The sequence below is a fragment of the Pleurodeles waltl genome, chromosome 6 (assembly GCF_031143425.1).
Source record: "Pleurodeles waltl isolate 20211129_DDA chromosome 6, aPleWal1.hap1.20221129, whole genome shotgun sequence".
NCBI lineage: Eukaryota > Metazoa > Chordata > Amphibia > Caudata > Salamandridae > Pleurodeles > Pleurodeles waltl.
Window position 1 is genome coordinate 941,810,625 of NC_090445.1, and position 14,523 is coordinate 941,825,147.

Here is a 14,523-nt window from a genome sequence, read left to right on the forward strand (position 1 = left end):
CGATCTTACAGTGCTCAGCCATGGGGTAATAAAATCCATATCTTGAAAAATTAGAGAGTCAACTCTGTAGTTGTTGAAGTCCAGACACTATAGGTCAACACTTTAAGGCGGGCAACATGGTTGATTCCTTTCAGTTTTTAAGTCACACCTTAGAGGTATTAGAGGAGTACTAGGTGGAACATTCACTAAAGACCTATTGAACCTATTTTTTGTAATAGTGAGTCTTGATGTGTCGACTGTACCTCATATTTCCGCCCCATAAAGTGCTCCACCAATAGCCACCATATGGTAACCTCAAGCACTGGGGAAACAGCTCTACTGAGTGATAATTTAAGGCTCCTGGGAAACACCGCTGATCTATGGGACATATGCCCATAGCATATACAACACCCATTGAATTGCTGACATTTTCTATCATACAACAATTAATCTTGTTAGACAAATGCCAGTGGTATATGTTTTTCTCTTTGCTGAGTGACAATACAAACCTCTCTGTTTCTTGTGGGACATAGTGCTCCACTGAGGGCAGTAGAGCGCCAACCTTGGTGATGTGGCAGTTATGAGTATGTGATTACAGAGGCATCCATTCCCTCTCCCCTGTGTGGGTTTTCTTAAGCACCAGCACTAGATCTGAGAAATGATTGAGTACTGGCTGCTCTTCTGTAGCTTCTTATGCCAAGGGACAAGTTAATGGCAAGCTGAATGACCATGTACTTTAAAGTTAAAATGAGGTCCACTGTCTCAGTGTTCTTTAGTTGAATTTGTTCTGTGTTGGATTTTTCAAAACAAAATTATATCACTATGCTTGTTAGGGTATAGTACTGTTACATCTCAGTCTGTACACTAGAGGTTTTATATCACAGATAAGCACATTGAAGGCAAATCTGTAGAACTCAGCCATCTATTCCCAGTCCTTGGAGTGAAATGCCTTTCCAGCAGATTCTTGCTTCTTTTGGCGGTCTCCATGATGTGCAGTCATTTCTTAGTGTCATAGCTACATTGATGATCAGAGATAAACCCACATTGATCTGCATGTATAATGCCTGGCTTCCCCCCTCACTAAGCTTTGTCATTAGGATGCTAGTAAATAACTTAGCATCAATGATTAATAAGGAAAGCGGTCTGTATGATTAGCATTTCTCCCAGTCTTTCCACGATTATGGTGTGAGGACTATGACCACTACCTTCATGGATTCAGTTAACTTTCCTGTGTTGCCAAAGTCATTGCACAGTTTGGCTAATGTTGGTGTGATCAGGGAGATGAATGTTTTATAAGTCACCCAAATGAAACCATAAGGGCCCGGACCCTTGCCCAATTTACATTTATGTATGGCACTTATCATTTCTGCTGTTTCTATGGGTGCATTTAATTGGTCTCTACAGGCAATTGGGTTAGCTAGTTATATTTATTGGCATCTTCTCTACTATAAAGTTAAGTATTGAAGTCACTGAATGTTTTCCTTATTTCTCCATCATCTTCCACATGTATACTCTGTAGAGTTTCTTCTCTTGGTGGAGTCCCAAGAAAAAATGGAAAATAAATGGTGGTGAGGTCCCAGTGAGGAGGACATGTGTCTCCTTCCTGTGGGCTTCTGTCTGCACCTAGGTCTTCTTTTTTTTCAGTGTGCTGTGGTACTCACAGATGCCATCTTTTTTTTCATCTCCAATGCACATCGGTTCACTCAGCTGCTGCACAGCTTCCTCGGGCGACCTTGCAATAGTGAAAAAACGAATTTAGCGGTATTTCGCTATCAGGACATATAAAGCACACTAGAACATGTCCTATCTTTTAAATACCCTGCACCCTGCCCATGGGGCTGCCTTGGGACTACCTTAGGGGTGACTTACATATAGTAAAAGGAAAGGTTTGGGCCAGGCAAACTGGCAGTTGAAAAAATGCCCACACAGGCACTTGAGTGGCAGGTCTGACACTAGTTTACAGAGCTACCCATGCGGTGGCACAATCAGTGCTGCAGGCCCACTAGTAGTTTAATTTACAGGCACAGTGCACACATAGGGGGTCATTCTGACCTCAGCGGTAAAAGGCGCTTACCGCCGGTCAGAAGGCCGCCACAACACCGCCGCGGTAAACCGCCACGTCATTCTGACCCTCAAGTGGCAAACCGCCAAAAACCCGACATCCACAAAAGTCCGCCACACCAACGGCCAGTGTTAAACTGGCGAAGACCAAACCTCCACCGTCACGCCAACAGAAATACGCCCATGCCATTACGACCCATGAATCCACACGGTATTCCATTGGCGGTACACACCGCTGCGCTCAAAATACACATACAGCTCCAAAACACAGCCACATTGGACAATTTGAAATACACACACCTGAGACACATACACACAACACTCCCACACACCCAATTAACTATAAAACACACACCCACATCACCCACAAACCCCTACGACCACAAATCAGAGACAAAGCCCAGAGAGAGACAGCACAGAATAGAGAACACCATCACACAGAGGCACACTACACCATCACCCACACAACAACCACGCACAAAACACCCCACACCACTACACTCACCCCACTCATCACCGCAAACACCACCCCACACCTCATCCACACCACCCCATGGCACCCCAAAGACACCCCAGGTTCTCAGACGCAGAACTCAGGGTCATGGTGGAGGAAATAGTTCGGGTAGAGCCCCAGCTCTTCGGGACACAGGTGCAGCACACCACCATTGCCAGGAAGATGGAGCTATGGCAAAGAATAGTGGACAGGGTCAACGCTGTGGGACAGCATCCACGAAATCGGGACGACATCAGGAAGCGGTGGAACGACCTACGGGGGAAGGTGCTTTCCATGGTATCCAGGCACAACATCGCGGTGCAGCGGACTGGCGGCAGACCCCCACCTCCTCCCCCAGAATTTACAACATGGGAGGAGCAGGTCTTGAACATCCTGCATCCTGAGTGCCTCGCAGGAGTAGGCGGAGGAATGGACTCTGGTAAGTCTCATCTTCACTACTTCATCCCCCCCACCCCACCTGCATGCCAACTCATACCCCCACCCTCCCCCCACCACCATCACACATCCTCATTGCTAATGTCTCACCATCACAACCCACCCATCCCAACACCAAACCCTGCATGCCACCACAAACCATCGACAGCCATCACCTATGCATGCCCACTGCACATACCCATCTCCCCCACAAACCGCTGTCACAACAGCCCCCACAAAGGAATGCCAGCACTGGGGTACACGGGCACCCACCCATTGCACGCTATGGCACACACAGAAGCAATAACCATACTCTTATACCCCTGCAGGACCCGAACGCCACCACACCGCCCAGGAGGGTCCAGAAATGTCCATCCCACCCCCAGAAGAGGCCCCCAGTGATGACAGCAGCTCTGTCTCCCTGGACCCAGATGACCAGCCCAGCCCATCGGGGACCTCGGGACAGTTGGTTCCCCTCTGACAGCCACAGGCTACAGCAGACCTACCCCTCTCTGGGAACACCAGCACAGCACCCACCCAGCGGGCCCATGCCTCTGTCTCCAGGACACGTCAATCGCGGGACGCACCGCCGCGGACGTGACCGCCATTTTCTATCTGCTTAATCACTCGAGACCTGATCATCCACAGGAGAGGACCTATACTGCAAGTGCTGCTGTGACCTCGGTCTGGAAGATACAATGGCTGCTGCGACTGGGGAAAGGGCCCCTGCCTTCACTTCTGAAGAATTGGAGAAACTCGTGGATGGGGTCCTCCCCCAGTATGCGCTACTCTACGGTCCTCCAGACCAACAGGTAAGTACACTGGGAGCATGCTTTGGGGGCAATGCCTGTGTTGAGTCGGGTGGATGAAAGATGGTGGGGAGGGGAGCGATTGAGGCATGCATCAAACGACAGATGAGAGCATGTGCCACATGGCAAGGATGGGGATGGGGGGCCACTCACATCGAGCATGCAGAAAATTATAATAATGTTATTTCTCCCCCTGTACATGTCACGTAGGTCAGCGCCCATCAGAAAATCGTCATTTGGCGTGCCATCGCCAAGGACGTCCGGACCCTGGGGGTCCACAACAGACGGGGCACCCACTGCCGCAAGAGGTGGGAGGACATCCGCTGCGGGAGCAGGAAGACCGCGGAGGCTCTGCTGGGGATGGCCTCCCAACGTAGGAGGGGTGCCACTCGTCAATTGACCCCCCTGATGTCTCGGATCCTGGCGGTGGCCTACCCAGATTTGGATGGGCGCGTGAGGACATCACAGCAGACACAAGGGGGTGAGTACCAGCACATTCTGCTATCTTAGCGCGCAGTGGAGGTGTCTGGGTGGGGGAGGAGGGCTGTGGGTATCCCTAGGCCAGGGCGATTTCTGTAGGCTAGGCCCCTCCGTAAGGCATGGCCCTGTGCCCCCGCCCCCCACCTCTGTAGGGTGCCAAGTACAGCTATCCATGGCCCTGTGTCACCTATGTGTGCAGTTGTCGTCCATAGGCTTGTAGGCCAAGTCCCAATGATTGAGTAGTGTACCCCAAGTGCGCGGCGTAGTGCAGGGGGCTTCTGTGTCTGTCCTCTCCGCCAACTGTGTTGCCAATGCATGCACTCAACATGTCTTTTTTGCTGCTCTTCCTGTTCATGTGTGCATTAGCATCATCAGGCGGAGGAGAAGTGGCATCAGAGCACGAGGGAGCTGCATCTCACATGGCCCTGGAGGGCCATGCAACCGACTCAGAGTTCACCAGTGAGACGGAGGGCGAGGGGAGCTCCACAACGGGGACACGTGGAGACATCAGCGACACAGACACGTCCTCGGAAGGGAGCTCCCTTGTGGTGGCGGCAACATCCATGCCCACCGCAACAACAGGTACAGCCGCCACCCAGCGCACCAGCTCCGCCCTCCAAACAGCCCCTCAGCGTTCGCCCCGTGCCCGCTCGCACACGAAGGCGGGCATCTCCTTCGCCCCAGGCACCTCAGGCCCTTCCCCAGTTACCCCTGCTGCCCTCAGTGAGGAGGTCATTGACCTCCTCAGGACGTTCATTGTTGGGCAGTCTACCCTTTTGAATGCCATCCAGGGGGTAGAAAGGGAGGTGCACCAGAGCAATGCATACCTGGAGGGCATTCATTCGGGTCAGGCTGCCCATCAGCGATCGTTCAACGCTCTGGCCTCAGCACTGACAGCAGCCATTGTCCCTGTCTCCTGCCTCCCTCCTCCAACTTCCTCCACCCAGTCCCACTCCCCTGTTCCTCTGCCTATCCCAGACACACCTACAGACCAGCCTGCACACACATCAACACCCAAGGGCAGCTCATCCAGACATAAGCACCACACATCACACAAGCATTCACACAAGCAACAGCCACATGCAGACATACCAACAGCCACTGCCTCCTCTGTGTCCCCCTCTTCCTCGTCTCCCTCCTCCCTCCCTGTGACGTCTCCACTCACACTTGCATGCACAACATCATCAGCCACTATGTCCATCACCAGCACACCCACCAGAACACTCCGCACACGTGCAGTCACCACTCCCACTGCCATTTACACGTCCCCTGTGTCCTCTCCCAGTGTGTCTGTCACCCCCTCTTCCAAACCACACAAACGCAGGCAGCCATCCACCTCACGACAGCCTCCGTCACAAGCACCTGCACCCAAAGACACCCCACTTGACTCTCCTACAACCACATCCTCTTCCTCCACTCCCATACCCACTGCACCTACCCTTCCCACTGCTCCTAAAAAGTTTTTCCTGTCCAAAATTAACCTCTTTCCATCACCTGACCCACCCCCTCCATCTCGTAAGAGTCCAATCAGCACCTCAGCCACCACAACCCCTGGACCTACAAGGACCATAGTACAAGGATATTGGAGTCCACCACCTTCAAGGGCAGCTACATCGGCCAGCAGTAAAGGGACAGCCAGCCCACCCCCTGGGAAGAAAACCAAGAAAGGCAAGGCCCGGCGCGAGAGGCCAGAGACGGCAGCCTCCAAAGGCACTACCCTGGCACCGTCAGGAAGTGGGGTGCCACCTGGCACATCTACAAAGGGAGGCAAGGGCCACAGAGAATCACGGAAGGATGGCAAGGGCAGCACGGCCGACAAGTCTGGCAGCAGGCGAGTTGCCCAGGAGGGCCCCACCAGCCCCATTCCGGGTGTGAAAGAGGACACCCACGGGCCCGGGACTCCAGCACAGGAGGGCCCCGCAAGCGAGAAGTCGGATGGCGAGTGAACTCCATATATTGGCCGGATATGGTGCCCTGGAGACACATGTCAAGAACCGCTGAACAGGGCCCTTCAAGACAAGCACCGCTGAACAGGGCACCGCCGTCTCAAGAACCGCTGAACAGGGCCCTTCAAGACAAGCACCGCTGAACAGGGCCCTTCAAGACAAGCACCGCTGAACAGGGCACCGCCGTCTCAAGAACCGCTGAACAGGGCCCTTCAAGACAAGCACCGCTGAACAGGGCACCGCCGTCTCAAGAACCGCTGAACAGGGCCCTTCAAGACAAGCACCGCTGAACAGGGCACCGCCGTCTCAAGTACCGCTGAACAGGGCCCTTCAAGACAAGCACCGCTCCGCTGGGCCCTTCATCTCAAGCACCGCTCCGCTGGGCACCGCCGTCTCAAGCACCGCTCCGCTGGGCCCTTCATCTCAAGCACCGCTCCGCTGGGCCCTTCATCTCATGCACCGCTCCGCTGGGCCCTTCATCTCTGCACCGCTCCGCTGGGCCCTTCATCTCAAGCACCGCTCCGCTGGGCCCTTCATCTCTGCACCGCTCCGCTGGGCCCTTCATCTCAAGCACCGCTCCGCTGGGCCCTTCATCTCAAGCACCGCTCCGCAGGGCCCTTCATCTCAAGCACCGCTCCGCTGGGCACCGCCGTCTCAAGCACCGCTCCGCTGGGCCCTTCATCTCAAGCACCGCTCCGCTGGGCCCTTCATCTCTGCACCGCACCGCTGGGCCCTTCATCTCAAGCACCGCTCCGCTGGGCCCTTCATCTCAAGCACCGCTCCGCTGGGCCCTTCATCTCAAGCACCGCTCCGCTGGGCCCTTCATCTCTGCACCGCTCCGCTGGGCCCTTCATCTCAAGCACCGCTCCGCTGGGCCCTTTATCTCAAGCACCGCTCCGCTGGGCACCGCCGTCTCAAGCACCGCTCCGCTGGGCCCTTCATCTCAAGCACCGCTCCGCTGGGCCCTTCAAGTCAAGCACCGCTGGCCCATTGGCAGAAGGGGCAGGCCCGGATCTGTGTCGGGCAGGGCTGCACGATGCACTCTGGGCACCATGCCTCCTCCAGTACCAGTAGAGTCTGTAATCCACTTGAGAGACTGTGGCTTTGCACTCCTCAGGATGTTACAGTGGGCAAGCCACCCACTGTGGAGACTTGTGAGACTGTGGCTTTGCACTCCCCAGGATGGCACAGTGGGCAAGCCACCCACTGTAGAGACTTGTGAGACTGTGGCTTTGCACTCCCCAGGATGTAACAGTGGGCAAGCCACCCACTGTAGAGACTTGTGAGACTGTGGCTTTGCACTCCCCAGGATGGGACAGTGGGCATGCAGGCCCCTCGTGGAACTGGCGTCGTGGACTCATGTGGCTGAGGTGCCTCCCCTCCCCTTCCCTTCCCCCTGAGGTGCCTGTAGTTTTTCAATCTGATGCCCCTGCAGTGTTCTCTCCAATGGATTCGGGTCTCCTGTGTGGGCTTTGCCCATGTGTTGAGGCCCATTGGCCCACGTACAATGACTGAAACCCAATTTGGACAGGACAATTTACATATGTGTATATAGTTATAGATGTTGGATTTTTTTTTTTACTTAGCCTTACAATATATTTGAATTTCATGATCATTTTATTTTGTCTTTGCATTCTTCCGGGGGGTTTGTGGGGTGTCACTCTGAGTTTTTGCTCTGCATTGATGTGTAGGTAGTTGTGGGTGAGGGTGGGTGTGTCGCGTATGTGTGTGCCCGTAATCTTTTCTCCTCCCCCCTCCCCTGTGTCGTAGGTGCAGTACTCACCGTTGTCTTCTGCGCCGGCGTTCGTGCTCCTGGTAGAGGAGCAGGTAGACAATAGCTGGTAGGATGTGTAGTTCTGGTTCCATGCTGTCCAGATTCCTCGTGGAGTGTGTAGAGGTGAGCGTTTTCCCCTTCGTAGTCTGTTTCCGCCGTGTTTTTATCGGCGGGGCTCCCGCCCCGGAAAAGGTGGCGGATTGGTGAGTTGTAATAGGGTGGGCGGTACATTGTCTCCCGCCTATCTGTTGGCGGTGACCGCCGCGCTGTTTGTTTGTCCCGCCGTGGCGGTCGGAGTGTTAAAGTGGCGGTCTGTGTTGGCGGTTTCCGCCAGGGACAGAATTCCATTTTTTGGACCGCCTGCCTGTTGGCGGGTTGGCCGCCGCTTTAACACCGACCGCCAGGGTTGGAATGACCCCCATAGTGCACTTCACTAGGGACCTACTAGTAAATCAACTGTGCCAATCATGGAGAAAACAATCCCCAATACAATTTACACAGGGAGCACTTGCACTTTAGCACTGGTCAGCAGTGGTAAAGTACCCAGAGACCTAAAACCAGCAAAAACAAAATTCATCCCAGGATCAAAAACAGGAGGTCAGAAGCAAAATGTACAGAGGAAACCAAGCCAAGAGCTGTCAGCTTTAACAGGTGTTTCATTAATTTTTGCTTCCCAATCCAAGGTAGCTGAACCACCTCCTGAATGGTGTTGCATGCTGTTTGGCAGTACAAAGGGAAAAATCCATTTTGTGTCCCGGTGTATTGCAGTTATTTCTACATAATTGCTTGCTCACTGGGCTCTGTACACCCTCTGCCCTTTCCAGTTCATGTTGTTTCTCTGCAGTTTACCTTGCTGCTTGGCATGGTTGACTGGAAGTTGTTTTCTGGTCTATAGTTTTTCCCTTAGATGTCCAAGCTCCTACTGTGCACAGCCTTTATCCTGTGCATGTCTCCACAAAGAGCTAATGTCTTCTAGAGAAACACAGCTCTTTAGGTAGTCAAGCTCATATGGTGCACAACCATTGCTGTGTGTACAATTCTTTATTGAGAGCACACTCCCTCAAGACACACAAGTTGTATTAAGTGGTCAAGCCCACACTATGCACAGCGTTTGCCTTGTGGACAACTGTTCTTATTGAGACCAACTCCCTCAAGGCACCCTAGCTACATTAGGTAGCCAAGCTATTACAATGTACAGCCTTCTCTCTGTGGACAGCTCTTCACAGGAAGCCCACTCCTTTCAAGCACACAATATGAGGCATGTATGTTCTAAAAGCTTAGATTCCTTAGCAATACAAAAGGTATATAAAATGTACTCTACATATAGCTTACTAATTACCTTTCAATCTGATAAATGTGTAGCAAACGCATTGGATGAAGTCATGAGTGTGATGTCATTGAACACGTCATGAGTGATGTATTATGTGAGGTCATAAGCAGTGCTTTGCGGGGCGGAAGTTATAGTTCACTCACTGAACTATGACTAGTGAATTTCAGTTATTTTTTGGGTTTACAACTTAACACTATAACTGACGTTGTCACCTAATTAAAATGTCCCCTTAACCTTAGTTTTTTCTGTGAACATCAAACCTTTTTTTTTATTTAAGCTAATGTCTTTTTCCTATACTTAACTAAAATTTCATTTTAACCATTATTTTTCATTGAATTGCTAGGTTATTTTTAATGTAAAGTAGGATCATATTACAAGTAGTAAGACCACAGTTATCTCCGTATTGTGAACCAAATACCATATTGTAGCACTTCACACACTCGGGGTAGCGAAGCAAACAACCCAAGACCTACAAAGGGTAGGTGGTATGGGCCAGCAATCCCAATTCGCTGGCACAGAACAATAACAGTAAATTATTATCCAGTCAGTGTACTTTCTTGTAAAAAAGAAAAGTACATTAAATAGACACACACATGACTAAATACTATGTATCAAATTACATATATGTACATCAGGAAGATGAGGGTGATAGCCTCAAATCAAATTTGAATTCTAATGGGTCATGACCCTCTCTAAAACAATCCCCCACCTATACCAGATGCAGAATCTCTATGTAAAGGGGTAACTTTTTAAATTAGACTGGCCTACTGGATTTGGCAAGGGTTCACCACATCAATATATAATAGAATCCACAACTACTGGCTTTGCCAAGGGGTGGGGCTCCACATCAATATATAAATGGCAGGCCTATAGTCTTTGTCAGAGGATCAACATATTAGTAAATCAACCATGTCATAATTCAACATTCAAAACAATAGATTCATTATTAATACATACATTGTAATGTTAATTAACAGTCATTATCACTGAAATATTTCAGATAAGGCACTCCTAATGAAAACAACAGTAAACATGTCATTATTGACCCTGTAGACTTACTGTGAGTTTGTAAAAGCATTCAATTGATTGTACTCCTGACCCTCATTGGGGCACCAAAAGGAAAAAACACCAAAATCAAAGCACTTGCAGGGCATTATGAGACACTCATCTGAATAGCAGCGGTATGTAAGTACTAGTCCTCTATTCCTTCCTTTTTTGTGACCTAGTGCAGGTCATTAATTGTCCTTTTTTCTGAATCTTCTGGGTGCCCTGGTCTCACCCGGGATACCCACACACTCTCAGGTTTATTAGGAGGCTGTCCCTAGCTGAAGCCAGCCATTGGTTATTTTTAATATTTTATGGTATGGGTGCCCTGGCCCACCCAGGGCACCCATAACTCACTCCCTTATTGTGAGCCATAGGTGAGGCCCAAGGACCTCACAAGCCCACCAGTTCCCCAGCCAGCACCCATCCTCATGTTCCAGGATGAGGTTAAACCAGACTAGTGTGTGCTTACTTTCTGCTCCTGTCTGTGGCACGAGCAATCCAGGCTTGCTTACGTGTCCACAGGGATGGGGTCCTAAGTATATTAAGCTTAGTTTGGGCTAAGGCGGATGGGGTCTCTAAGGCCACAATGTGGCTTGAAGATGGGACCATACACATGTCCCACTTCCTAGTACATTTTAATAATGAAAATATGTTTTCAGATTAGGCCCTGGGAGATGGGTTCTCCAGGCCCAAAAGCTAGGTAGGGGAACGAAAAAGCCTCAAAATTCAGGCCTTTCTGCACCCCAAAGGGATCTTTCATTAAAAAGGACAAATTCCTGTCTCCCTATTTTTTTTTCTAGCAGCCCGCTGTATTCTTGCAAATATCGGAAAATGATTTTTTTTTTGTATCCCTTCGGGACCACCCTAAAACGGCATGGCGGTCGAGGTTTCTCTGCCTAGCTGACTTATATTCTGCTTTTTTTTTTTTATTCAGGGCGGGAATAAATCCTCAAAACCTGAATGGCTGAAGCAGTTTTTTTTTTCCTGTTGTGGCCAGCCAGTCAGAGCACTTTCTCCAAAAAGCCCCTTCAACCAATAGAGAAGCTTGAATTTGAAAATTTCATACATTTCTATAAATTTAGAACAATAATTTCTCCAAAACTACTAACATGATTTTCTCCACATTACAAAAAGCATGGCTTTTGGATAAAGATCTAGTTTATGTTAAATCTGATGTATTCTGTTTTGCTGAATGGAATTACACCAGATTTGGTAGGACACTCACGGGAGCCAGCATTACACCATTACCCCTGCAAGACTCCTTCGGGATTGACAAACAAGTAGGAAAAAAACACAGGTGGGCTGGGTATCCTTTGGGGCAGGTCAGGCACTGCGGCCAATCCCACGCGTGCATTGCAAGGAGTCAGCCACCCACGGGGGGAGGTCAGACAAGGAACCTAGTTAAATGAAGTAACTATAACTTGGGTAGTCACCATGCACATGTATATATATATATATATATATATATATATATATATATATATATATATATATATATATATATATATATATATATAAATGTTGGGTTGGTGTCCCTTGTTCCAGGCTAGGCCCTATGGCAAACCAATGGTGTCCATAGTGAAGGGTTGAGTGCCCGCAAGGGGTTGGACACAGGGTCTGGGCACAGGTCTGGCCCTGTGGTTAACCTCATGGTGCACACGGCTGAAGGCCTTGCGCAGCAGTGGGCCAGCCGCCTGCAGAGGTTGGGGTGCAGGGCCTGGTGGTAATGCCCATCGGGGGTCGCCCCCCCCTTCTGGGTTTTGGAAATGGTTTTCAAGGTCTGTGTGCCCAGAGAAACCAGACTTGTGGATACTGGGGCCTGAGACACTGGATCCAGGCTTCACAGAGAAGCCGCTAGAACTCTGGTAAGCTGGTGCACTGAGCCCCTGCGTTTCCTCCTCCTGTCCATGGGGACAGCAGCAGATACTCCCCCTGCTCTCAACACTGCTTCAAGCCCACTCTCCAACTTCAAACCCACAGTGCTCCTTAACCAAGCCCCCCAGCAATTTAGAACATACTCCAAGAGGTAAATGGATGTGGACTTCGGCCCACCATGTTCCCCATTCTGGGAAAAAATACACTGAATTCGACCTGGTACACTTTGGTCCTCATAACCTTACCCATTCTGGGAAAATGATTTTACTTATACATTTTTGTCTTTGATTTCCTCACACCAAAATAAGATGAACTCATAATTCTCTAAGTTCCATGGTCTATTTTTGGAGAAGTGCTAGGCCAAAACTCTTAAATGTTTGTTAGGCCAGTATCAACACCATGACTGTAAATAGAAAGAAAATGAAAATAATAACACCCTTGAAAGTCCCCAAAAAAACATTAGGTAAATACCAGCAAAAGTGTGCCAGCAATGATTCAGAAAACAAAGATGATATGTAGATACATACATGCTCACCTAGCCAAAATGTATAGTTCTAGATATTACTTGCTTAAATCAACCAATAAACATAATTGTTTAATCCGTATATATTGGTTTGCCATCTCTGTCTCTCTGGTGTTTCTCTTTATGCATTCCTGTGTGTGTTTATATATTTCATTCAATGATGAACCATGTAACATTTTCACTATCATGATGTTTATTTAAGGAATGAGAAAACAGAAAGGTGGTAGGCTTACCACACTTAATTGTCTGGCATATTCAAGTATCTATGGTCTTATCTTACAGGTTATCAGACTGGTGTATTGCATGTTACAGGGACATAATAATAATATTTATAATGGTCACTTTTACACAAACCCAAATCAATTTCCTTATTGTGGACAGTATTCTTACACAGGCTGCATATTCCACAAGGGGTGTGTCCCATTTAGAGTATAAAGTCTCCTAAGGGGCATTTCTGTCCCTTCTCAGTTGGATATCATTCTTGATATGCATCAAAGTATACTTAAGATTTTTAGTCTTCTTTAAAGCAAACAAAGGTGCAGAGTTGTCCATGATATGACATTTTGTTAATGCTTTTATGCATAGTTGAATGCAGCCTGTCATCATTTTCCTAGGAAAATTGCAAGGGATTTGACCAAATGTGCATTTTACAATTTCATAAGTGTGGGTGATGGAACACTGATACCCTTGATGGGAACTTTGGTCCACTCTGATCAAAATTTACTTTTCCCACATAGGACACTGTTTTCATCCTGATAAGGGGTATGTGAGGTCATGTGTCTTTAATCAACACATTTCCGCTTGCAGCCTTAGTGGGTAAGGTTATGACTTAGCCTGCTACTGTCTTGTGTTGACAGTTAATCTGTGCAGCAGTGGGTGCATTTGCCTTGTGTGAAAAATGTATCAAAAAGGTACATTCTCTACATTATAATTCAGTTTTTTTCATAATGAGAGGAAACAGTAAATATTCTCTCTGGCTTCCTTCAGTTAAATATGGTTTTATGCCAAGAGAGTACATCTTCACTATTTAATTTTTCAGAGCTGTATTGAATTGGCTACTAGCATTACATTTAGTAGCACACTTCAGGATAAAAGTGAGTACCCTCATTGAGCCCCACATTTAATTGTTTTGTGGATGATTGTCATTTGTATGTCAACAATGCAAAGAGTGAGATACCAGTAGTCTTATGCATTTTCTGTAACTATTCTCAGGTCTCTGGACAGTGTATCAATACAGAACTCAAATGTTGCTTTTATCTTGCTTACTCATGAGAGCTAGATCATTTGAAGAATATTAGGGGCTGAGATTTAAATATCATAACATTTGTGAGTTAGAGAACTAAGCTGTTTTCTTTAATTGTACAGATGAATATAGTTAAATGAAAATGTAGCCAAGTTACTCTTAGACTGTTTTCAAATTAAACCAAATAACCTATTTAAGAAAGTAGTGCAGGGCATGACAGGTTTTATCAGGAATAATAGGATTTCTAGAACATGAAGATTAAGGCTGCCTGTGCCAAAACCTACTGGTGGTATACTATTACCAATTCTATGAGAGTATTAATCTTATTTGTGATTCATGCTGTTTCTGAACAAAAGATGGCTAGATGAAAAGGGTCAAATCAAGCTGCACTACTTAGGGACTAACCTAGGGGTCAAGTCAATAATGTAAACATTTCTTGTACTCTGCTCCCTTAAGAGTATCAGGGGTCACCCATATCCGAGTTTGCAATGATGCTAACATATATTTTCTGAGGCTTTCAAAATATGT

At 48.3% G+C, this 14,523-nt stretch overlaps 1 protein-coding gene across 2 annotated transcripts in view; it reads left to right on the forward strand.

The window, feature by feature from the left end:
- INPP5A (inositol polyphosphate-5-phosphatase A) overlaps positions 1 to 14,523 on the forward strand; it is a 1,526,322-nt gene that overhangs the window by 1,403,273 nt on the left and 108,526 nt on the right. The gene's annotated exons all lie outside the window — the stretch shown is intronic.